The sequence below is a fragment of the Ictidomys tridecemlineatus genome, chromosome 15, assembly GCF_052094955.1.
Source record: "Ictidomys tridecemlineatus isolate mIctTri1 chromosome 15, mIctTri1.hap1, whole genome shotgun sequence".
Lineage (NCBI taxonomy): Eukaryota > Metazoa > Chordata > Mammalia > Rodentia > Sciuridae > Ictidomys > Ictidomys tridecemlineatus.
The window spans coordinates 39,435,944-39,463,560 of NC_135491.1; the positions used below are offsets into that span (position 1 = coordinate 39,435,944).

General features: G+C 36.1%; 1 long non-coding RNA gene across 1 annotated transcript in view; it reads left to right on the plus strand.

Moving 5' to 3' along the window:
- The window catches only part of LOC144370878 (uncharacterized), a 76,107-nt gene that overhangs the window by 38,729 nt on the left and 9,761 nt on the right, over positions 1–27,617 (plus strand). Inside the window, exon 9 of the long non-coding RNA XR_013430933.1 lies at positions 26,013–26,098. This is a non-coding gene — a long non-coding RNA (uncharacterized LOC144370878). The remainder of the gene's footprint in view (positions 1–26,012; positions 26,099–27,617) is intronic.

Genomic DNA, 27,617 nt, shown 5'->3' on the forward strand with positions numbered 1-27,617 from the left:
TGCTTTATGAAGTTGCCTTACTCAGATACTGTTTTATAGTAACTGAAAATTGGCTCATAATCTCTACAAATATCACTCAAGATCCCTAATGCAGATATTTGTGACTTAACGTCTCCAGGAATCAGTTTTCTTATCAGTAAAATGCTAAGCCTCTGAAATTTGCAGGGAGAATGGAGACAAATCAGTGTTTAAGGGTCCTGCCATATAGAAAATCCTCAATGCATACTAGCAACAGTCTCATTTTATAGTGACTTCATTTTTCTTTTAATTCCTTTAATTGAAAAGCAACAATAAAATTTACCAAAAAGAACAAGTTCCACACTGTGAAAATAATTTAGTCACTTTACAAAACAGCTAAATCTTATGTATAAATATATACATATATGTATCTCACCATATGTTTAAAGATGGATGCATGTATAATTATATATATATATACACACATATATATTGCTATACGTAGTTTATTCTTTATTGATTTTATACATATCCTCATGAACTCTAAGAAAAGTAGAGTAAGAAACACATGGACCTTAGTTGGAAGTCTCCCATCACTGGAATATTTGAAAAGCCTAGATACAGAGATAGATGATCATGTAGTTCTATACATGCAGTGACAAATGAGATTATAAATGTAGGAGAACTGGCTCAGATGTTACTGTCTGTGTTAGAATTCCAGCTGAATCACTCATAAGTAAGAAAACATGGAAAATTTACCTAATTTCTCTGTCGTTGCTTTCTTTTCTATAGACAGAGTATATTGATTGATCTACATAAACATGTTGTGAGATTTAAATAACATAATACATATAAAGCTCTTGGCTAATGTTTACTGAAAACCTCATAGGTGTTTGATATTCTGCTATATTAGAAAGGCACTTAGCATATTCCATGGTATAGAGAAAATAACAAATAGCATGTTACAGCTGAATCGTGCCTCTCCCAAATTCATATGTAGAAGTTCTAACCCTTATTACATCAGAAAGTGACTGTGGTTAGGATGGAGGTCTACAAAGAGGTTATTAAATTAAAATGAGTCTCCTAATCCAATCTGACCAATGTCCTTATAATAGGAAACCTATACACCCAAGGAGCACACAGAGGAAAGACCACACAAAGACCCAAGAAGTAAATTCCTGTTGCAATGCTCCTATTGGGTAGAATTATACAAGCTGGGGGCAGCTTTCAGTGGTATCCATCTGCTTCATTCTTGACATGCCAATCACTGGGAGCACATCAGCTGCCTCTACTACCCTAGCTGTGAAGGTCAATCTCATGAGTTTCTCAAGTTCAGCTCTCATTCCCTTATGGGTCTCTATTTCCAGTCCTGGAAAACAACATTCTTCAAGCAAAGTTGTTCTCTTTCAGCCCACCCTTTTGTATGGATTGAATACGTATAGAAACACAGAACAGAGAATACCCTCCAACTTTGCAAAGATATCTCTGATGTATGCTCTTTTTCTCTGGGATCTGCTCACCTATAATGTTGAGATTGGCACTGTTCTGCAACTGTGACTTGGAGTCTGGCATTGGTCTGGCACCAAAGGACCAGGTTAACCCATGATGTTCGTAGAGTTCCTACATTGATGGTATGTATAATAGCTTTTCATAATGTTGAGGACTGTTTTACAGTTCTTTCAGATTTAGGCCTGATACTCTCAGCCAGCAGGAAATCTCTATTAGCATTGTGCTATACTGGCTATGAATGCAAGGTTGAAGAACTTATTGAGTTCTAAATCTCCAAGAGTGGATCCATCTTTCTTCTTTCATAGGACATTGCAAAATGTGAATTTCAAAGACTCTACAGGGCCAGAGAATTAGAGGAAGGCTTGTAAAACATTTATTTTCTTATTGCCCTTAAAAGGGATAGAAAATATTTTGACTTTAAACATGCACAAAAAAAAATTGAGTAAAAGTAAATATTGTCCCTATACATTGCTATTTTGAAAAGTGCCCACAGATGTAATTAAGACATGCTTGCAATGAAAAACACACATATTTTACTTGTGTATTTCCAAATGATAGTATAAACTGGTGCTTCTTTTCAAGAAATTTAAAAGATACTCTATTATTATCCAGGATTGAGATGTATTTGTTTATTTTTCAAAAGGTGCCTGTCTCCCACTTCCTAGGAATATGTGTCTGATTTAAGTAGGATAAATAACACTGTTTGAAAATCATTGGCTGATTTAGCTCACAATGACTGTAAAGCACTGATTCCTCCTGCAGATACCAGATATTTGCCTAACGTGTAATCTATAAAGAAGATTCGGCTAAGCATGCCTCTTATTAGATAGTTCTAGGGAAGTAATTGCTCGGGTCTTGTGTTCTCTGTTACCATAGTACCATGCCTGATGAGTCACCAAAGCTCTCCCTCCACACAGTCGCCAAGCTCTTCTGTGTTCTCCATCACCTGGGGCTTTCTGAGGGAAATGGATACAGGGTGTCAATCTCAGACTTCATATTTAGTTCCCAATTGTAGTTGGACTCCCATTATCCACAGCACTCAAATTCTGAACTTTATCATTGTTAAAATGGGTTGAATAGACAGGTGTGTTCCCTCAGAGAGCTTTTTAAGCTTTCATTTCTTTCTCTCATTCTCTCTTCATGTCTCCTGTTCTCACTCTTTAATGCATGCAGTAACATCCATGTCACATTGACAGTAATTAGGAATCACAATTAAACAGGGGTGAATAATATGGTAGAAAGAATATATGACTTGAACAAGAATGGTCCCAAGATCATGCTATTTATTTGCTGATTGAATTGAACAAAGCTTTTCACTTTCTGCCTTCTGTTTGCTGTCCTGTAAAATGGACAGAACCGTACTTCACCGGGTGCATGCAAGCATCCAGTGAGTGAAGAAAGACAAGAGCTCTCTGGATACTGGCTGGGAGTTTCTGCCTTTCATCCTCCCAGGGATTCTGCAATGCCAAAGCTGGAGGTAGATGAAAGGAGTCACAACTGAGGAGGCTGAAATATATTGCATGTCTGAGAGCCCCTTGCTGGTCAGTGAGGTGGCTGGAGGAACTGAAGAACATATGGGAACACAAGAAGTCAGCTAGAAGGGTCAGAGCATATTTATTGTTCACTGTTACATTCTCTGTGTGGGTCCTCTGACATGCATGTGTTAGTCTAATTCTCATCAGAAGCCTAAAATTAAAACATTATTATTATTATTATTATTATTATTATTATCATTATTATTATTATTATCTCTTACAGAGGACTTGAGAATAAGTAGCTAAATAATTGGCCAAGAGTCACATAGAAATAAAATGTGCCATGGATCTTAGATCAAAATCCTTAGGAGCCAAATTTAGATCGAGGGCTCTTAATCATTGTGCTGGTGTCTAAGTCACAGAACTGAGGCAGGTAGAGGGTCAGCTTTAACAGTGGGTGAAAAGGATGCAAATAGAAAAGCAAAATCTGTAATGATCTTCCTTTTCCTTTTACTTACTTAGCTTGTTATTTAGTCACTTATTTATTTATTGATGCAGAGGCACTTTTACCACCAAGCTGCATCCTCAGCCTTTTTCATTTACTTATTTTTTATTCTTGAGACAGGGTCTCACTAAGTTGTTTAGGGTCTCCCTGTGTGGCTGTGGTCGGCCTCAAATTTTCGATCCTCCCACCTCAGTCTGCTGAGTGATTAGGGTGGGCCACTGTACCCGGTTTGCCTTAGCTTAATTTAAAACCATATAAAACTTACAGAAAAGTTGCAGGGACATTGGGTTTTAAAATTTTACCTAAAAATATGTGTGAATAAGTTGCATATGTGATGATCATCATTCTCCAACACCTCTGTGTATATGTCCTGCAATAGTACATTTTCCTCCATAACCACAACACAAACATCTAAATCAGAAAGTTAACAACCGCATGTTAACAGACACATCATCCCTCAGTGTGTAGAGGGGACTAGTTCCAGTGCCACCACAGATAGCATAGATAGCAAAATCCATGGATGCCTGAGTTTCTTATAAACTATGGTGTAGAATTTGCATATAATCTACCCAAATCCTTTACATCATCTCTAGATTTTTTACAATAAACTAAGCTAATATAAATGCTATATACATAGGTGTTATACTCCGTTGTTTAGGAAATAACAAGACAAAAAATCAGCATAGTTAGTGTATATGCAATTTTATTTCTCAGAATATTTTTGATCTTCTTCTTTTTTCAAATTGGTTCTCTTTAATTATAAACAAGAAAATAAGGTTTATTTTGACATAATTATAAAAGCATGGGCTATAATTTGTTCTAATTTAGTCCCCAGTACTTCCTCTTCCCATTCCCTTCTTTTTTGTCACCTTGGTCCCTTCCCTCTACTCTCCTGAACTTTCTGCTACTTACTTATAGTTTTTTTTTATTAGTGTATTATGGATGCACATGATGGTGAGAGTCACTGTGGTATATTCATGGTATACTCATAGATGTACATACTATAATGACTCAGCCTCATCAATGTTTTGTAGCAGCACAATTCACAATAGACAAGCTATGATGCCCTTCAACAGATGAATGGATAAAGAAAATGTGCCATATATACAATAGTGGAGTATTACTCCACCATAAAGAAGAATGACTTTAAGGTATTTACCAGTAAATGGATGGAACTGGAAATTATTATGCTATGTAAAATAAGCCAATCCCAGGCTGGGGTTGTGGCTCAGTGGTAGAGTGCTCACCTAGCATGTGGGTGGCGCTGGGTTCAATCCTCAGCACCACATCAAAATAAATAAATAAGAGAAAGGTATTGTGTCCAACTACAATAAAAAAAATTCAAAAAATCGTCTCCAAAAGTCAAAGAATGTTTTCTCTGATATTCAGAAACTAATCCAGAATATTTTTATTGAAGTTGGTTGAAACCCTGAATACAGAGCCTAGTGATAAAGACAGACAACTACTATTGATTTTTCAAATGAAAAAATTTGCTAATAGTTTCAAAGGTGCCCTTTATAGTAAAGGGAGCCAATCAGCCCTGAGTTTACTTTTCATGACTCCTTACTTTCCTTTAACCTAAAACTGTTCTTCGGTCTTACTGTGCCATTACACAGCCTAAATGCTTTTAAAGATTACATGCCAGTTACTTTGGAGAATGTCCCTTGGCTTGGGTTTACCTGATAATTTCCTATGATTTGATTCAGACTATGCATACATAGCAAGAGAACCATAAAATTGGAGCTGTATTCTCATTGATTCTTATCACTTAGTGCTCAGTTTTAGTGTTCCCATTGCTAGTTGATGTTTACTTGAATTACTAGGTAAAGACAATGTCTAGTCGATTTCTCCATGGAAATATACTTAGTCTTCCTCTTACAATTAGTATTTTATAGGGTTATGGAAATGTAGCACATAGTCCTTTTCTCATAAAATTTGCGATCTAGTATTCAAATTCAAGTATGCATTTGTTATTTCCTACTTTATTGAAGGACAGTGAGTTGTTACTGAGCACAGAATTTGTATCTGCACATTTGGTATCCAAGAAACATTTATCAAATAAAATTTAAATGACTATTATTGAGTATCTAAAGTCATCAGTGAGAATGGATTAGAGGCTAATGTAGCCACTAAAATAAGATTTGATTCCTGAGTGAATTTTCACACTTTTGAAACTGAAAATTTACTGATTCTTCAAGTTTCTGACCCTGCCTCTTAGGAATCTTTTCTCTTCTAGCCATCTTTTAAGTTTCATGGTCCCTGGTATTTTTTCCTATAAACCTTTATATACATGTGTATCTTAACACTGAATTATTAAGTTTAGAATTAATGGTTTGTGACAGACAACTACTATTGATTTTTCAATCAAATAAATAAAATAAACAAATAATCTGTTTTGAAGAAGATAGAAAGTTGTTTTTTTTTATATAAAGTTACAAAGCTTCTCAACCTTCAGAATCTGTCCTTCCAGGTTGCTATCTACAAATCTTCATGTGTCGCCTTATAGGCTAGTATGACCCCTTGTGCTCCAGCTAGCTTCTGTACAACCCACAAATCAGTACAAGTAATGGCCTTCCTTTCTACAGGGACAATTCTTTGAGACTATACATAAAACAACATATCTTTATTATTTTTCTTTGGCAGTGCTACAGATTAAACCCAGTGTCTCACACATGCTAAAGTGCTCTATTACTGAGCTAAATCCATATTCCTTTTAAAAATTTTATTTTGAGACAGTGTCTCAGTTGCTGAGGCTGGCCTTGAACTTGTCATCCTCCTATTTCAACTTTCTGAGTAACTGGGATTAAAAGTGTATGCTACCATGAAACCACATTCCCAATTAATTTAACTGCAAACGGTTACATGGCCAAACCTCTTGTCTTACTCTTGTTCCTGTTCCTGTAACACACTATCTTTGGCTGGATAGTTTATAACCAAAAAGAATTTATTTCTTACACTCCAGAGGCTGACAAGTCAAGGGTGAAGTCATTCATTGGCACATCGATGTCTGGTGAAGGGGTGCTAGGTTGCTGTGTCCTGACTAGTAAGGAAGTGAAGGGTGGATGGGAAGAATGATGTGTCCACAGATAGCAAAAGACATGAACAGTGACAAAAAAAGAGGGACTAGGATATTTCTTTTAGTGGATGGACATTATATGTAAGGACATTAGCCACATTCACAAAGGTGGAGCCTTCAAGCCTAATTGTCTCTCTAGGAACCCACCTTTTAATGCAATTATCTTGAGGAGTACCTTGGACATGAATTTTGCGGAAACACCTAACCGATATGGAATCACTGAATTGAAGAGTAGGAAATACAATTTCAATGGCTGGTATCCACTAGTTTATATAAAATATAAAACTCGGGTTTCTTTTATTAAGGAAGAGGAAAGGAACAGATATGGAGGTACAAAGTCTATGACGAGGACACTTATTGGTGTATATGTCAACAGCATAGGTTTATCTATCCAATGCTCCCAGGTCGACTTGTTTATTTCATGTATTTACTTAACATATTTATTCATTGAACTAACATGTATTCAGCATCAACTACTTATCAGTCTTATTGTAATGTGGTGGGAAGGAAATTGTAGGTATATTAAAAACTATGAGTTCCTCAAAGATATGCATAATCAATCATAATTTCCCCTGAAGAGTGTCCCAGCACCCTCAGCAGTCCACAGTATAGGATCAGCATTTTTAAAAAAAATCATTAATTAAATGAGGGAAATAGTAGAAGCAACATCGAGTTCTGCAGAAAATAATATTCAAGAAAATATTCTGCAGAAAATAATATTCATTCTATATAATGTAGAAAACAAAAGTCTAGTGTATGAAGGCAAAGTTCTCAGGGTTAACTTCTACCTCTGTCATTTACTAAGTGGCCTTGGGGAAATTATTTGACTTTCTTTAGAATAGGGATAATAATAGCTATTCCTTGTAGTGCTTCAAGAGGATCAAATTAGATTAAATGTGGCAGGTGCATAGAAGAGTGTCTGGTATGTTATACACACTCAAGACATTTCATGTTTCTTGGGAACGGGTGTGTTTTCTTCTTGTTTTTATACTTCACTTTAAGATTGGACCAAGGCTAATTCTTTTGAGCCCAGTTCAAACTCTTTGGGGACAGAGTACCAACAGTTATCCATGGCCTATTGGAAAATACATGCACCACAGGACAAAGATAGAAATACTACACTGCTCTCTATGCCGATGTCACTGCTACCAATTGCTCAGTCAAAAATTTTGCCAAAAGAAAACATCATTTTCAAATGGGGTGATATTTTGCTGCTTACAGGAAAGCTCTTTCCTAGATGGAAATTGTGGTGATTGTATCACATAAAGACTTCCAAAACAAATCACAAAGAGAGCTTGGTGAGGAAGGTCAAAGAACCAGGAGAAGATTAAAGGGTTGTATACAACGAATAGAATACTATCAGAGCTTTTCATTTCTCCTACATTTGAACTTCAGAAACTCTGAAGTTTTTCATGAAATCACATTTTCTTTTAAGTTTCCTTCCTTCCCTCATTAAAAACTTCTCTTCCTTCCTTCTTTCTTCTCTCTCTCTCTCTCTCTCTCTCTCTCTCTCTCTCTCTCTCTCTCTCTCTCTCTCTCTTCACCTTTCTTCTTTTCTTCTGGAGAAAGAAAGAAGTGATAAGCTTCTATAAAGCAGGTTTATCAAGAAAACAATTGTGTTCCATATTATTCTGCCACAGAACGTGAAAGAAAGTAGGAAGAAAGATGAAGTGTCCGGAGGGAAGTAAAACACCAGTGCATGTTGGATGTCTGCTGAGTGTCTGGGTTATGGCCAAGGGATAGCTCAGAGCCGAAAGTCTGAGGTTGAGGAGCCATTGTTCAATCTTATGTCCATTGCTTACTCCCTGAACCACTTTGAGAAAGTTATTTAACATATCTGTGCCTCAGTTTCCTCATCTGCAAACTTAGGTTAATACCGACCTAGCAGGCATGCAAAAAAGTCACCCAAGTCTGATCAATAACCTGGGGAAAATATAGTAGATGTTGAAATCTCATTTAAAAAAAAAAGAGAGTGTTGGCCGAGAGAAATTCCAGGTTAAAGTCTCAGAAAGAAGACATGATATGAACTTGCATACAAGTCCATAGAATCCCAGAGCCATCAACCTTAACCTTTAACTCTTGACTCTGCTCATCAAACTCATCTAATGAACAACAAAGAAACAAATAAGACACTGCTTGGGATCTATCTCCTGATATATTCCTTTAACGGTTATTACTTCCAAACTTCCTCTAGTGACTTTAAATGCAGCTATTCTTGACAAGCATTGCACTAAAATCTAGTTTGTAGATCTTAGTAATTATTAGACCCACTGGGAGTCTAATGACCAGTCTTCAGACTCAACTCCCTGGTTCAGGAAGCCTTGTGTGGAATTGTGAGCCAGAAATGCTGCTGTGGGTCTGGGAACTTCACTTTGAAAGTGGCTGCCCTGTTGGTTGCAGCTCTTGCTAAGATGAGTGATTTTCCAGAAACAGATCTCATCATAACAGTTAGGCTCCACTGACCTGCAGGTAAACTCAGGTTGGTGTGAGCTTAAGGTAATGACAGGTGGGAATGAACCTGAACCTCAGCATAGTGCCAGCAGCTAGACCTTCTTTTCATCATTTCTTATCTACCGAATTTCCAAAACAAGTTGCTGTATAGAAAGAAGGAAGTTTATCTAAACGCATTTGAGGCAAACAAGTTTCTAAGCATTGGCCAACCATTTCATGTTGGTTGATGAGGTGACATTACGTTGTCCTTGAGACGTGGGTAAAATCACATTATTCACAACAATGCTTGCAGGGGTTTGACTGTTGGTGGCCATTATAACACTAAGGCCCCCAGTGGAAAAAGTGCATGGATGGAGAATTGTGCTACTTGGAGGATGATAATTCTGCCTCAGAAATGAAGCTATCACAGAATGTGATCTCCAGGAACAAATGAAGAAGTCCATTAGAATGAGCTCAAGAAATATCAGACCTCTGTGCTTGACTGAAATGACTTAGAAATGGAGACGATTGCTATATTGAAATACATTCTCATCTGACAATGAAAAAAAAATTTCTGAAATAGTGACTTCAGAAAGGCTTTGGAAAGACTAATTGTGACTTTCTTCCATTGGGAGTGGCCATCAAATCATTTATATGTGGATATGTTGCATGGCAAATATAGGGAGGTGATTAGGATTAAGACCAGTCATACCTGCAAAATCAAGTTAAAATTCCTTCTCTGCTACTCTACAACACCCTGAAACTGGACACTTCATGGACTCTGTCAAACTTCAACTTCTATTCTATAAACTGGCAATAGTGGTAATTAATTTATAGGATAGTTGAAATGATCCAGAGAGATAACATAAAACAAGCACACACTATGTAGAAATTGATATGTAATTTCTAACATCACTTATTGAGAATTTATTATTTTGTTAGGATTATCATATACTCAAACAAATAATCTTTGTTTCATGCACAAAATATAATTCAGAAAATATTTGTGAACGCATTGAGCCAGCATGTAGGGGGTGCTTTTATAATGGCATGGCTTTATCTCTGGCTATTGAGTTTTCATGGAATGAAATAGCTTTCATCGTAAGCACAAAGGTGGGGAGTATCATACATTGATTTATTCAACAAGAGACGCAAAGTGAGCAAGCCAGAGGAGAGGGGAACATAAGATGGAGTTGTCAGAAACAGCTCCCATTCTAAGAGACTCATTTTTCTAATGTGATAATTGCTATTTATTTTATAGGCTTGCACATGACATATCACCACTGAAACTGCTTCTAATTCTCCTTTTATTATTAACCTCACTTTTCAATTCTTTATCGACCTTGGGCAAGACTATTTTCCTCTTCATAGCATCAATAGAAAAGCTGGTTCAAGTTTGCTTTAAAAGAAATTAATCTCAAAGCTATTCCTACATTTTAAAAGGACCTTGTATGAGAATGTTAATAGCTGCTATTAGGCTTGGAATCAGCCCTTCCCTAAGAGGGAAACAAAAGTGCAGGTTTAGTTTCATTCGATCAGAGAAATTAATAGGATGGCTATGAAATGCTGCTACAGAGCAGCCTGGTGCAGAGAAAGCCCAGACAGTACTGGCATGTTCAGCTCTGATGTTTTCTATTTGGGTGGATTTGGATAAGTCTCTTAACCTTTCTGCATCTCAGGTTTTTGGGGATTTTTTTTTGTTTTTTTTTTTTTGTTTTGTTTTGTTTTCCACATTAATTATCAATCCACATTTTGTTTTACGTCAGTCTCCTACACTGATTTTCTGAGCCACACATATGCAAGGAAGGACAGTAGGGAAGGAAGGTGGAGAAGCGTGAAAGAGACAGACTGACACAGACAGAATGAAGAATGGTGCATGTAGTACGACAGGGACACAGATTATGTTGAGACAATGAGCAGACTATTTTAGATCAGAAATTGAGAGCAATAGCCAAGGCTCTTCATCATCACAGTTGTGACTTGTACTCAGGTTTCACATTTTGGGCTCAGTAGAAGAGGATCATTTTAAAGTCTTCCCAGAGACAGGCATCAAAAGAAGGAAAGCAGGCATTGATTGAGGGCCTGCAAAGTTTGAAGCCTGAAATACAGTTATACTTAATCATCACAGTAGTTCTAGGAGTTAGAAGTTTCAATCTCCAGTGTTGCAAAGTGGAACTCAAGATGAACAGCGTTGATGTGAAATATCTGGGGTTTCAGCATTGGTAGAAGAAAAAAAATCCATGATTGTAAACCAACTGGGCTTCAAAATCTTCTCCATAACTACCATAGGATTCTGTGCCATGTCTTCCCCCCCCAAATCTGGATAATTGAAAAATAATTCAACAGACCATGTCAATAACTTGTCTCAATACTCCATAATAATGAATTGCAGGCCCAATTGTAGAGCTTATATAAATGTGTCTTATGAAAGAAATGCTCCTCCTGCTCACTCAGGCTTCTTTCCAATGAAGCCACGTGCAGAAAGTTTATAGATCAAGTGACATTCTAGGCAATTAAGGCCTCAAAGAGCCAGGAAGGATGCAGAAGTTTTCAAAAATAATTTCCACTGTGGCAGAAATGCAAATTGATGGAAGTAACAATGTCACTCAGAAAGTTTGCTCGTCTTTTTAAGAATGACATTAAGCAGTGACAGACAATTGACGGGGACAGACACTTCAACGGAGGTTGACAGAGAGACCGGGATGCTTCAAGAGGAGAAAAAAAAAAATCCACTGAGAGACATGCATAATGAGTGATTGTTTTCTTTCCATCCTTTTCCTTTCTCTATTTTTAAATATAGATGTCAATTTTCCTTTTTCTGATTTTTTAAAAATACGAAAACCCACATTCATATTTATCTCTTAAGATCTCAAATAGCAATTACTATGTTTGCATTGAAGCCATAACACCTTAACTGAATAAAAGAGTTTATAAAATAGAACATATGGTGCCATCTGCAGAATGGTGCTGAGAATTTGGGGAAAGAGTGGAGATGAATGCATTTTTTGCATCTACAACCTGCTCAAAATAAGGAGCTGAGAATTTTTTTCTTGAAAGCTCTGAAGTTGGAAAATTTCCCACTGGCTTTTCATCTTATTACCAAATGAGGGTGTCTTATCAGGTGGTGACCAGATACTATTTGAACTGTAGATATGAAAAGAAAATTCACAGGTGGATTTTACAAGCATGGTATCTAGAGCACAGAGGGGCAAAGAGGGTTAACAACTTCATTTAACAAGTAAGTGTCAGAATTGGAACTGGAATTCAAGCCCCTGCCTACACAGCTCCATCACTTCTCGTGATAGAGAATAGACATGCTATAGATATAGGCCAAGTTTCTCTACTCAGTGTCTGAGCTCCACTGAGGGGCAAGAGCAGTAGTTTAAATTAGAAAATATGTAAAATCCAACTGATTCTGTTACAATACAGGAAGATCACTTCATTTTCATACAGGTGACATTAGCAGAGCACTCAGAATGTGTCCATGACACCAGAAAAAAAATGAGTCAAACTCCTGCCTTTATCAGAGATCCTTATCTAAAAGGTACATGCTCTTCCTTTCTAACTACACATTTTAGAACTTTGTTTCTTATGGTTCACTTTAAAAAATGTACCATGAAACACATAAAAAAAATTCCAAAACCAGTAAATATTCCACAATAAGATTTCTGCTTTAAATGGGAGTGAGGTGCTATGTGGAGATGTGGACAAACAAGATACACAGTGTCTTCTTCACCTGTCCATCCAGCAACCTCTTCCAAAGAGATGTGATGTGAAACATGAACTGGTGAGGCTCAAAGGAGAAACCATTCCCCTCCCTCTTTTGTGACAAACTAATTGAGAATTTGGAAGAGAATCTTTCTCACTTTTCAAAGATATATTTATACTTTTCAATCTGTACAAGAGGGTACCATAAGAATGATGAAACAAATAGATTTTCTAAACATAGGGTCTTGAGATTTCATAGTGAGAATACAAGGGAAGAAAGGGGAAGATCCCTGGGAAAGTTTTCAGATTCTTCCATCTTGGACATGCCTTTCTTTGATGAGTAAGGAACAAGGGAGTGGAGGAATGTTGGTACCCATGGAAGATTGTCTGTTGCTTGCTACTCAATACCATCCCCATTTCCATTGATAGTGGAAGGAAGAAGATGTTAATGAAGCAATACCAAACAAAAAATCCCCACACAACCAGCATGCCAATATGAGCTGCTTTTGGCCTATATTCCTCACAACCTTCTGAGGAACACTAGTGAAGGAAGTCGGATTTGGAAGTCAGATGTCAGCATCCCAACCAGGTTTCCTAGTTACCACCTCAGTGACCCTGGGCAAGGGATTTCTTTCATTCCTGGGAGAATACTATAAACAATGCTTCTTAGGATGCATGCATCTTTTGGACTCAAAAATTAAAAAAAAAAATGCAGCCTGAGGAACAAAGCAAAATAAAGATGTTAAGACCATTTTAGAAAATTGAAAGAAATTATTATACAATACTATACACTGCTATTGTGTTATTCAAGGAATATAAACCGATTGTGATTAGCAAAGAAATAGGAATCATAGAGGTAAATGATTTTGCCAGCGAGCAGAGTACAAAGCAGAATTTCCAGAGTTAGACTCAAACTCTGGCTTCATCACTTGTAAACACTGACACATTCAACTAGCTAAATAAGTCACATACCAAATCTTAGGTGCTTGATGTGTGTGTTTAAACTATAGAAGTGTGTGTGTGTGTGTGTGTGTGTGTGTGTAAAACATATATGTATACACATTTATATAATTTAATATAGGAAATATACATATTGTTCATAAATACTCTATAAAATTAATGAAAATGGTAAAGAAAAAAATAATACAAATTGTTGAACATAAGACCTTGCACATAATGATCAATAAGAGTTACTGTTATAGCCAGGAGCTGTGCCACACATCTGTAATCCCAGGGGCTTGGGAAACTGAGGCAGGAGGATCACAAGATCAAAGCCAACCTTAGCAAATTAGCAAGGCGTCCTATGTGACTTAGTGAGACCCTGTCTCAAAATTTTAAAAAAAATTATTTAAAATACTTGGGGGATGTGACTCAGTGTTTAAGGACCCCTGGGTTCAATTCCTAGTACCAAAAAAAAAGTTACTGTTTACACTTAATATTACCAATATTTGCTCATATCCCAGTGGATAGAGATCAGTGATTTCCTGGTGCCCATCAAATCTAGCATTTTGTAGGGAAAGTAATATTGAACTCCCTCCCTTCAGCACTTAAAGTAAGGACTCAATAAGTATTTGTTTAGTGATTAAGCAATGAGTTTTCAGCAAGAGGAACACTGTTTAACCTAGTTTTGCTTTCACCAGTAAATTTTCAATTAGTTTGCATTGCTATATTTAGAATGCCTACATATTGAGAGCATAATACTAGCTTTGTGCCCTTGAGTAAATCATTTTCTCTTCAACCTTTTTAATTTGCTGAAACAAATGAGTGGATTGGATAAATATGCAATTAAAAAAAACCTTGGCCAAAAATGCAATTATAAATCACTGGGCTTTTAATTTTATTTAAGTGTTTGGATTTTGAAAATTAAACTTATTTGTGAAAATCATTCTCTCTTAAAGACTTAAAATATAATTCCATTTTGCTTAGATGAATTTCATGGTTTCATTGCAAGTGAAAAATAATGTAATCTATTTCACATATGGTCAAGTCTTAGTGAAAAATACCTTTTAACCAAATTTGCTAAAATTACACTAAATTCACTTTTTTCCTCCAGCTTATCATTGCAACACTGTCTTGAAGAAATTAGAAGCTCATTTTAGGTACTACAGAAAGCTATTGCTAGGCAATTTTGTTGCATTTTATTTAAGATGAAATAATAACACACAGCACAGCCTGATTAATATGACTAACTTGAGCTGTTTGCCTGAGACTTTTTCTGAATTTAGCAATGAAATTCTTACACCCACAGAAACACCTCCATTTTGGTCTAAGCAGAGTAGTTGGTAATGTTAAGTATAGTGAAAGGAAATTGGAGAATTTAGATAATGGTGTTTGACTGGAGGTATTTGTTCTTCACTGACCACTTTGAAATTCCTAGAGACATTTTTACTTTCCGTGGTTTTAGGCTGGTTGCTAGTGGCATCTCTGAGGTAGAGGCCAGGGATGTTGCCAAAATCCTACTTTGCATTGAACAGTTTTCACAATAAAGAATTGCCTGGTCCAAAATGTCAATAGTGCTACTTTTACACTTCAACTATCTCTTTGAAGCTATAGAAGGATCTGTGCTTCATTGATCAAAGTTCAACCTTACCCATTCTTACCTCTGTAAATATTTGCAGTTTCAAGATGGGGATGCTTATTTCTTAGCCACTCTCTAAGGAGGTAAGAGAAAACCAATTTTTTGGTATCACTAAAAATAAAACCAGCATTCCTTCTTCCCCTCCCCTAAGATTTGGATGAACTCTTTTTTTTTCAGTTTTATTTATTTCATTTTATTTTTTTAATACACAACATCAGAATGCATTGCAATTCTTATTACACATATAGAATACAATTTTTCATATTTTTGTATATAAGGTATGTTTACGTCAATTCATGCCTTTATACGTGTATTTTTTGTATTACAATTCTTATTATACATATATACCACAATTTTTCATATCTCTGTTTATATATAAAGTATGTTGACACTCAATTTGAGTCTTCATACATTGCTGGTGGGACTGCAAATTGTTACACCAATATGGAAAGCAGTATGGAAATTCCTTGGAAATCTGGGAATTGAACCACCATTTGACCCAGCTATCCCTCTCCTCAGACTATACCCAAAGGATTTAAAAATAGCATACTACAGGGACACAGCCACATCAATGTTTATTGCAGCACAATTCACAATAAGTAAACTGTGGAGCCAACCTAGAGCCCTTCAATGGATGAATGGATAAAAAAAAATGTGGCATATATACACAATGGAGTTTTACTCAGCAGTAAAGCAAAATAAAATCATGCATTTGCAGGTAAATGGATGGCATTGGAGAAGATAATGCTAAGTGAAGTTAGACAATGCCCACAAAACAAATGCCTAATGAATGTTTTCTCTGATATATGGAGGCTAACTCATAGTTGGGTAGGGAGGGGGAGCATGGGAGGATTAGATGAATTCTAGATAGAGAAGAGGAATGGGAGGGAAAAGGAGGGGGCAGGGGATTAGAAGGGCAGTGGAATGTGATGGACATCATTATCCAAAGTACATGTATGAAGCATACATTCTTTCAAGAGTGATATATCTGTTTTGTAACCTCACATTTTTCCTATCAAATCAGTTCCTCTATTGTCTCTATTTAGTGTTATGGGAAATTAATATCATGAACTCTTGCAGTCAAGACATCACCCTCTGTAAATCATCTCCCTTCATCCTGCAAAAGAATCTATCAGATCTGTCTCTCTTATTCCAAATCTTGGCTCTTTATTTTCTGTGCTGGAGGTTTGTCTGATTCATCAGAAATTTGAAATGGGGAAATGTTGGTTATTAGGAACTAAGTTGTAGTGAGAAGGAACAATTCTGATGTCTTATTGCATGGTATGGTAACTAGAAGTAATGGTTATGCATTGAACATTTCAAAAAATGTTAGAAGAAAGGATTTAGAGTGGTTTTCTTCACCAAAAATAAATAACAAGTGTTTGAGGAGATATATAGGCTTCTCCTGATTTGAACATCACACAATGTACATGGATCTTGAACTATCTATCCCATGGTATTTCATAAATCTGTGTAATGTTTATGTATCAGAAAATATTGAAAACTTTTATTATAGTCAGAATGATGAGTGTATATGTAACAAATCACTTCACAAAAGTATATATCTTCACATTTGAAACTCATAATTTGACATGCTTTGTGAATTCATTCACTCCTTTACCTCTAATTTTCTAGATACAGGTAAAGTATGGTAAATATTTGGTGCTCTTCCAGATTCTTTGTCTGGACTGAAGCCTCCATTCCCCATCTCCTGGCAATATGGGTGGCCAATAGCTCTTTACTGTGTCCATCAGCTCCAGGTGATGCTTGGCCAATGTGTAGGTGCAAAGGCCCAGCTGCTTTGACTTAAAGTTGTTCAACTCTAAAGCACTAATCCAGCTTCAGGGATGCCTTTAGGGTTTTTTGAGTCCTTAGGAGCAACCTCAATGGATATGTCTTTCTTTGTCCCCAGTTTTACCTTTGTCACCTTCTTATAGGTGTGATCCCTAAAAGCATTCTCCCAAAAAATCATCACAGAACCTCCTTCCAGGGGACCAGTTCTGCAGTGCTCAGTGAGGCAGCTCTAGATTCTCAAAAATTTTCAGACCTCTTTCAGCTGTGTCTTACTGTTATGTAATCTTGCCCTACTGTCAAGAAGAGTATATTACCAGGAGCAACTCTGTACAATGTATTCTTAATAAAAATAACAATGCAGACAGCCTGAAAGTCTTACATAAAATTAGATCTATCTTACCATGAAATCTATGAAATCACTGAATAGTAAAGGTTTAGGGTATCAGTCACATCAGACTACATTTATATTCATCCAAAACAGCAACTATGACAAAACCCCAAATGTAATGTCACATCCATCTCTGTTAGCACATCTGTCAAACAAGATTGCCATGCATTTTTGTTTTAGAGCTAATAGGAAACATCAGCAAAATAACAAAATGCTCAGTGTTATCCAGACATGGCTCCTCCTATTTAATTAAATTCTGTTTTTTCCCCTAAGCTACGAATTAACAATGAACAACATTTTGATTGACAGAAGTCCTATAATATTAGCAGTGAGTTTTATTCACAATGACTTAAAATGTTTAAGAGTCTTGGCGATGGTTTGTTTGTGATGTCTTGTAGTCTCTCCCTGTTCTGCTTGATTCCACATTTTCCCACTTTTTTAATACTCATCCAAGCACCTACCACCCTGTCCTATGAATCACAGAACCCTTCCTGACTTTCAATCTTCTGACTCGTGGAGCACAGACCTGATTTCTGTCAGGCACATATGAACAGCTCTGTCCTTCCATCAATCACTGGAAAGACTTGATGACTAGGCAGGAACGACTATGTTCTTGATTTTTTTTCTATCTTATTTTAAGGTGTCAAAAGTGGAATTAATGATCCACAGAAAGGTGTTATTAAAAAATAAACTAGATACAGGAAATGAAGTTCATGATCCAGAGGTCAGACATTTTCTCTTTGATGCATCAGGTAAAGATATATTGACTAAAATGACCTGAATACGGAGAGAAAAGAGACTTCTTAACACCAACATTATGAATTACACAAAAATATCATTTACATAAATTATATTTTAATATTCCAGTCAAGTCATGGGCAAGTCTTGGTATGTATATGATATAATTTATAAAAAGAATACTTCAAATGTCCTCCTTTAAATTTAGTAAGCCTATCCAGATTGGTGCCCAGATAATCATTTCTTTCCAGTGATATGACAGGTTTGAACAGTAGGACATTAATATTCTTCTTGGCATTGAGAGGAGCGTCCCCTCCTCTGAATTTGAGAAAGAAGGTGGCTCTGTGTTAAATATGCAAGAACTCACTTACTAGTGACAGTTACACACCTGTAGGTTTTTAGTTCCGGGGGGGGGCGGGGGAAGGACTTGCACATGATTCTGCTCTGGATGTGTGTTTGTTCTCTGCATACCCAAGGTATGCATGATAAAGTTGACATTAAATAGTAACTACATCAGAGAGTGATGGTTTTGCAAATGGTGTGGCAGTCGATTTTTTTTTCTCCATCTATAGGTTTAGTTTCTTGTTTAAAATTAGTCTTTTTCAGGTGTGTGTTTTCACTTGCAATTGTGTGGGTTTGTGTGATTCAGCTGCTCTTTGGGAAGATGGACACTTAGAGTATCTATATCCATACTGCTTATATGTAAGGATCATGCATTGGTAATTATCCTGCAGAGGGACATTTTTGGTGTTTCTTGTTTGCTTATGCTTTTGCTTTGGTTTTGGAATTAAATCAACTCACATTGAAGAGAAGTACTTATGGGAAGAGACACATGGAATAAGACCAAATCCTGAAGATACTATGTTCAATTCTCTGAAGTCAGAGAATACAGGGATATTAAACACCCCACAATTCACTAACTCAACAAATATGTATTGAGTTTTACATCATTGCTGGAACTAACTACTTCCTGGGATTTATTCTAATGAATAAATAAGACCAAATCCCTGGACCTTGTCTCTTCAGGTGTTCATTGCAAAATAATGCATGTATATGTACATAATGCATCCAAAAAGATACATTATGTATCATATATATCATAGTTTTTATGATCTACATTATATATCATAGCTTTTAATTTTTAAAATTTAAAAAGAGCATGAGCCACAAGTTCATGTGCATTTAAGTTATTCTATGGTGAGTGGAACATATTTGATACTTTTTAAAAATCATGTTTGGCTGCTCAATGGATCACTGAAAATAAGGATGCTGTAGGAGAATCAGGAAGATCAAGAGAAAGACTTCTACAATAACCCAGGTCAAAGACGGTACTGACATGAACTATGTTGTTCTGAATGGGTTTGCTGAACAGCAGGTGTCTAGAGAGCCTTTTTGGAAGTTACATCTTGTTGGTCTTACACCCTCAAGATTCACTGAATTCTAAAATATTAGTGTGTTTTGAAGAAAAAAAATTAGGTACTAAAGAGAAGTGTGGCCTTTCCAACACTCAATCCTCTGCTCGACTCCAGGCAGAAGACTCAGGATTCTGTCATTGTCACAGTTCTTCCCATGCTGACAGTGACAAGCATCACAGGAGGAAAGAGGCTTGGTGCTGAGGAGCAGCTACAGAGTGGGTGAATATGGAGGACCAAAGATAAAACCTCCTCATCCTCACCAGGCACCACAGGGAGGTGAGTTTGGGAACAGGAACAGCAGAGAGATGGATTCCTGAGAATATATTTGCAGACATTTTCTAGGAAAGGAAAACAGATTCCCATATTGAGGAGTGGCTTGTGGCTCATGCTCTGCCTTGTTCACCTGGGCTGATCAGTGTCTTTGATTCATATCTGATGCACTGCTGAGAAAATTTCAGTCTCATTCTTTGGAGACCTGGCAGAGAGGAGGGCTGTCCTGTGACATACAGTGTGAAACAGAACTCATTCAAACACAGACAGCCATACTAACTTGATTGTCCACTTCTTGGAAAGCAGAGAGAGATGCAGAAATACAGATCACACAACATCTTGGTATTTAGAACTAAGATAGCATCATCCTGAAAAACTGAGTGTCATCAGAACTGAAGGATATTTCCCCAAAGCTTCTTTCCCCCACCCATTACTTGATCTTCAACTTTGTATCATATGACAAGGTAACATTTTTATGAACAACTTGAGTGTCTGTGATCAGCCTTCCTATGAAATTAGTTTTGTCCCAAATGCCTGTTATTCCAGTTGTTAAATTACTTCACGTCATGCTCCAAGGCTTATATAGTATACAACAATCAAACGGGAACAACACTTTGCATAGCATTAAGTGCCAAATATCCTCTGACAATCCTGTAAGTGAGCGACAGCCAAAAAAATATGTTTGCTAAGGTTTCTTGCTGTCCTGATTGCCAAGTGAGCCCAGCTTGGGAGATATTGGCTTGCCAAGTGTCAGTACTGTATTAATATTGTTATTATTCTCTGTGAGTGAAGTATATAATGCCATTTCCTCTAAAGGTATTATTGATAGTGAGGATTACCATTACAATTTCTATAATTATTGCAGCACCAATAACTGAGTCCCCTTCATCAAATATTTATGTAACTATGCTGGCTCTTTCAGCAATGCTTATTTTCAAGGTGTTTGATGAACTGTTTCATAGGATCTTTGCTATCCAGCTGAATATTTAATTCAGATGGAAGTTTTCTAAGCACACAAGAGTGGAAAAAGAAACTAAGATATTCTATAAAATTGTATTCATAGGCCAATGAGGACAAAACCAGAGGGTATATACCTGGATGAGAAACCATCTTGCGACTTGTCTGCTTTTCCTTCTTTCTCTATACAAATCAGATAGCTCCTACCCTGCTTTACGTGCAGGTAAATATCAGATAAGAAAGACAGTATTTTCTCACAAAATGAAAGGGATTATAAAGGAGGAAACATCACAAAACCACATGGTTGTATGACTAACTCAAATAGAAATATTTTTTTCTCTCCCTCTGTTATCAAATGGGACATTAAAAAATACTCTTGGAACCCTGGTGTTCAATCTCTCAGCCATCTTGGACCATGGGGATTAAACTCTGACTCATGCTACGACATTATAAATAGCTATGGGACTTCTGGATAGGTTGAGAGGGGAGGTGAAGACTTGGCAGAGAAGAATATATGTGGGTGGGGGAGTATGCTATTATGGCTTTTTGAAAAAGGCTACATTAGAAAAGATAAGAGTCACACTGGGAAACTATTCCAATTTTGCTAGGTCCAAAGGAAGAACCACATTAATGGCACATAACATAAAGTGAGGGCCTGATGCAAATTTCTCTTTAGGAGAGTAATGTTTAAAAGTCCTACAAGTATTTACTTAAGAAAGGGCAATAGGGTTATGTGCATTCTTAGCGTTAAATTAAAACAGCGTCTGGTATGGTATTAAAAAGTCCCCCACCACCATTGTACCATGAAGGCGATGGGCCATTAGCCTTCATTAGCTAATCAGGGCCTGGGCTAACCCTGCTTTCTGTCTGATTATAAAGACTATGATACAGTCCATGCCACTTAATCTGGACCCAGGTAATAAGCACATCTTAATTAAGATGCCCCGCTGGGAACCAATTTAATGCAATATATATAATAGGATTTCAATTCTGGTTTTGCGTCTTTGTGCTAGATAATAGGGGTGGCTGGAGAAGCTTTATGTCACTAATTTCACAAACTGAATACAATCTCAGTATCTCAGCATGAGTATTTTGGAAGCTCAGAGAAGAAAAAAATGAAATAACATCAACTATTTTAGAATGGTGTTAAGGGAACAGCTTTAAAACTCCTTTCCATCAGTGTCTCATTTTTAGAGGCTATGTTTAAGTGCACCGATAATAGCATCAATTGATCTCTTCTTTCTTTGTGTAGGGGCCCTACTGTAGGCTGCTCAATATTTCTTGAATTAAAAAAAATTTGTTTTCCCCCAAATTCTTTTTTTTATATGTTTTAAAGAGAAAGAATATATACTGATAGAGGAAAAATAAAGGGGATAATGAGGAAGAATTTAATAAAATCAAGGTGATGAATATTTACTTCTTGGTTATTTTAATGCTTTTTATTTTATGAAAATATAACTACTTAGTTGACCAGAAACAACATAGCCATCTGCTTATCTGTCCATCCATCATTTTATCCCTCCATCTATCCATTTATCCAGTCAGATAATTAGTTATCATGTATTAGATAATGCATTCAGCCATTCATTTACTGCAAATATATTACTGAGCAACAAAAATTTATTTCCATATTACATGGAGAAGTTAGTCATTCAGGTTGTGACCCTCTTTATAGGCTTTGAACCCTGGAACAGAAGCAAGACTAGCAATGGCAATAGATGTGAGGAGCATTCAGATGAAGTGGGCTAGCTGGAGGAGCAGAGGCAGGATCCAAGATGTGGACTTGGATGAGCCAACATCATAAATGCTGAAGACGCGAGTAAGTCAGGGTGAAGAGACTAGAAGGTTCTCGAGGTTTAGAATTTTATGTACAATATCTTTTTCAACTTTCTTTCCTCAAGTCAGTTTTAGCCCAGGATAGTATATCTTCCAAGACAATGCACTTTATCTACACAATAAAATATTTGGGAGATTTTCTTTTTATTACCTTGTCCTAACATCCTCATATATAACTATATATATATATATACACACACACACACACACACACAAATTTGTATATCTAAGTGTATGCATGCATATGCCTGTATGTGTGTGTGTGTTTGTGTGTGTGTATTTAGCTTTTTGCCCTGCTTTTTGCTCTTGCCTCTCCCACCCTCCCCATTTGTATCTTCAGAATTTTGTTGTTTGTTTTCTTTTCAGTAGGGAGAGAGAGTGATGGCAGGGATCTTATACATAACTCACTGAACTGTGACCCTCATATGAGTGAAGGTCTGGTATACAAACTGAGAAAGCTCACTCCCCGGGGTTTACATATTGATAAGTTTTAAGGAGTAAAAGAATCCTTGAATATGTAACTTATTCATTTCATTTTGCTTCATAGAGAATGCAAGAAAGCTCACAGCAATGAACTGTAACAAATGCAAACCTTGATTTCAATTACATCGCATTCTTGGGATCCATGGTAGGAGAGTTAAATGTCTATGTTTAAGTTAATTAACTATTTTACAACCTATTGCATTTATCTGACTACCTAACAACATTTAACAGAATATCTCCCAGTTATATCACATCTTTAAAACAATTATGTACTTTAAATTGTGTCAATTCATTTTGATTCCTTATCTCAGTCATTTAAATTCTACAGGTTTTCTTAGGTCAATTAGCAAAACATTTATTAATGAATATACCTAATTTATGTTCTGACTTCTGCTGATGCAGATTATCTGTCATAGAGAAAGCATTTGCTGAGAAGCTTTATTTCACAAATAAATGTGGAAGAATTTCTTGTCAAACAGAACTTCTTTCAAATTTATCCCATTATCACAGAGAGCCAAAAACTATAAATAATAATCATACATGTTTAGATAGCATTTCAAACCTTGCAAATCATTGAATGTACATTTTCTGTGCACATCCCAATAAACCATCTCTGAGAGCACATCATTACTTTTCCTTTCACAGATTAACAACTTGAAATCCAGAAAAGTTGGCATTTAGCAAGTCCTTTGAACATTTTCTATGTGAACGAGTGAAATTTGAACTTGGACTTATTTTGCCAAGTTTCCATGACTTTGATTGACAAAACAACTCTTCTAAATTTGTACATACATTTGTGAAGCTTTAATAAGTGACACGTTAATATCTATATCTATAGGACTTCTCTAAATAAATGATAGATGAAAAATTAAAATATAGCAATGGTAATATCACTGAACCTCTTTGATTCAAAGTGCTATTTTATTGCTATTTGCTTCACTGTCCTATAGTTGTTTCTGTTATCTCTATTGAACTGATGAAGGGTTGGAAGAGTAAGTGACTTGCCCAAGATAATCTAGAGTTAGAATTTATGCAATCTCCTAGTGCAATGGAGTCTATTACCCAATAAGTGTCATCTCAGAATTCTAAATTTTCTAAATTTTCTCCTTCAAGTAACCACTGTTTTGATTGACCCAGGAGCTCTCTTCTTTAATTCAAATTACTAAGGCAGAGTATCTATTTCTGGGTCCTCTCTTCTATTACACTGATTTTTGTGTCTTTTGCTCCATCAATTCCCTTGTGTTGACTAATGTGTATACGTAATAATTCTTGAAATTGAACAGACTGATTTCCTGTCATTTTAGTCTTCCTTTTCAAAATTGTTATAGGTATTCAGGGTCCTTTACCTTTCTGTATAAATTTTATAATATAATCTTTCTCTGTTTCTATAAAGAAACTGAAATTTTTATATGAATTTTATAAAATCTGCCTCTCCATTTGGAGAGAATCAACAGTTTTACTACATTGTTTCTTTCTGCTGAAGAACATAGTATGTCTTTTCATGTATTTAGAACTTCTTCAATTTGCTTCATCAGTATTGCTTTTATTTAAAAGCATGAAATATGTTTCCCAAGGATTATCTTTTATTCCTGGAATAAACCTCACTTCATCAGAAAAAAAGCTTACTAAGAAAAATACATTTTTTTTCTTATATTTGTCTACATAGTAGTCTCCTTGGTCCTGTCACCTATGATTAATATAAACAGAAGGAGTACCAAGAGGCCCAGGTGGTCTTTGGGACATCTCAGGACCACTGTGCTGTAGTAGATACTGTATATTGCTGACCATTTCAAAGCAGAATGAAAAGGGGCCAGCCTTCCCCTACCAATAAACACATATTTGCAAGCTTTCCCAGTTTATTAGGTTCCAAGAAATCATAGAGAAAAGGAGTTAGAGTCTCAGACGTGTTAATTTTCCAAAACAGCAAATGGGATGGTTGTCTTTTATGATATTATGTGTTTTAGAGAACTTGAACTCCACTTTTGAAGATCATAACCTATTAGAACATTTTAAGGAGTCATAAAGTTCTAAAAAAATTTCTTGCATCTGCTGTTCATAGAGTCAATCTTGCCATTTCAAAATGTTCTATAAAAGTGACTTTCTTAACAATTTTAAGTGGGAAGTGTTGATCAAATACCATTCAGCTTATCAGTGAAAACAAGTTTTAGCAAGTCATGAACAATTGATAATGACCTGTGGGGACACCATTTTAGACTGTAAATAGCCAGATGATTTCCTCTCATGTACTTACTACTCAGCAATACCTGATTAAACAGACTAAATAACTGCTAGACTTCTGGTTGTGATGGAATCCCTCAACTCCCGGTCTTCTCACTCACATTTACCTCCAGCAAGCATTTGCATTATTATTAAAGTTTTATTCAACCTTGTAGTTTTTCACCTTTTCAAAGTACAGGAGCACTCGATCAGGAGGTTCATACCCGACCCAGAGGACATTAAGTTAAATGAAATATACTAGGCACAGAAAGAAAAAATGCTATATGTTCTCACTTAAAGGTGGAAGATTAAAAAGAAACTCACAGAAACAGATAATAGAACAGTGGTTATTAGAGGCTAAGAAGGGTAGGATGGAATGGGGGCAGATGGAGGCTGGAAAACAAGTACAAAAATACAGATAGTTAGGAGTAACCAGTTCTATATGCAGGAGGTTATAACAACTCACAATGACTTATTATATATTTTATAAAGAACTAGAAGACAGGAGTTTGAAATTTTCCAACACAGAGAAAAATTTAAGAAGATGGAAATGTTAATCACCCTGATTTGATCATTATTCATTGTATACATGTATTTAATTATCACATTCTAATCCATAAATAGATACAATTATTAGAGGTCAATTAAATGCAATTTTTTTTTTTTTTAAAAAAGGCTCATTTCCTGGCAGGAGAGAGTGTTGCTGTCCTTGAATGGCAGAGTGAAGAGGAAATAATGCCAATGGATAGAAATGAGTACAGGTAAGAGATGCACATTGGCAATGTTGACTCAAGATAATTGAACAGAGGCCTACGCTTCTGGGTTGAGGCAGGGAGAAAAAAAAAAAAGAGGGCATCATGATTGCACACTAGAAAGAAAGGCAAGTACAGAGGACTCCTGAAATCAGGTGAGGATATTCAGTAGCCATTTCCTGCATTGAATCAGAGAACCAACATGGAAAATTCCATAACAAATGCAGAATCATTTTTGTTTTGGAGAGGTTGAGATTCCTCAGTATATCAGCTAGTTCTACCTATGGGAGTTCTGATGTTTAACAAAGTATATGTAGAGAAGATGCGTTCCCACTGTAAAATTATATACGATTTTTTTTGTTTCATTCTTTTTATTACAGTTGAGAAAGCTCATCCTTAGAGGTTGGGTGTTTTTTCTAAAATCCTAGAATTAGTTTGGATAGTTCAATTCTAAAACTAAATTTTATTGATTTTTTCTTTCCACTGCTTTTTCCATTAGGTACACCATCTAAAAATTAAAAAGAAAATTCAAGCAAAGAGACATCAAACTACCAATGTGGAAAAAATACAACAGAGAGTTTATAGACAATAATCTAAACATGTCCAATTGCTGGTCTATTGAAAAATGTAATCTATCAAGACTCAAAACAGTTTATATATCTTTTCATTACATTTCCCACTGTGTCCACATTCTGATGTTTCAAAATTGAACACGTAAATAATTTTCAATTTTGTGTCTCTATTTTTTTTATTCCCTCAGTGGCCATAATACCTTGATGTTTTCATGGTTTTAATGTTTGGAACAGGCTATATCATTCTTGTCTATGCAAGTAACATGAGACTTGCTATTTCAATACCACATAAGTACTTTGGGAGAGGAGAAAATGGAACTTCAATGAAGACTGAGTCAATCATCAAAATTTTGGTGCTGGGGATTGAGCCCAGGCATGATTTACCACTGAGCTACCTCCCTGGGCCTTCTTATTTTATTTTGAAACAAGTTTAGGTCTTGCTAAGCTGTGGAAGCTAGCCTGGGCAATTTAGTAAGACCCTTTCCCCAACCTCAAAATTAAAAAGACTGAGGATATAACTTACTAATAAAGCACCCCTGGATTTAATCCCTAGTACCACCACCAGGGCTGGTGGTATAGCTCAGTAGTAGAGTACTTGCCTGTCGTGAGTGAGGCCCTGAGTTCAGTCAGCTCTGCAAAAACAAAACAAGTAAACAAAGTATAAACTTTAGCCAGAAATGACAGGATGTGGTGGGGGAGAGAGAGTGAAATTCAAGGGTGAAAGCCTACAGGTGTTATGAAAATATATGAGGCTACTATCTGAAATCTGCTTGAAAAAATGGTACTTTTTCTTCCTGGTTTTACCATAGAATCAACTCATATTGCTTTTTGATTCCAGAGATACCAGAGTATTCATATAGTGAAAAGTAATTCAAAGTTTCCACTTTAAGAAACTTATGGATTATAAAGAATTAAATTTTAAAAAAAGGGAAACAAGACAGTCTAAAGGAGCAGAA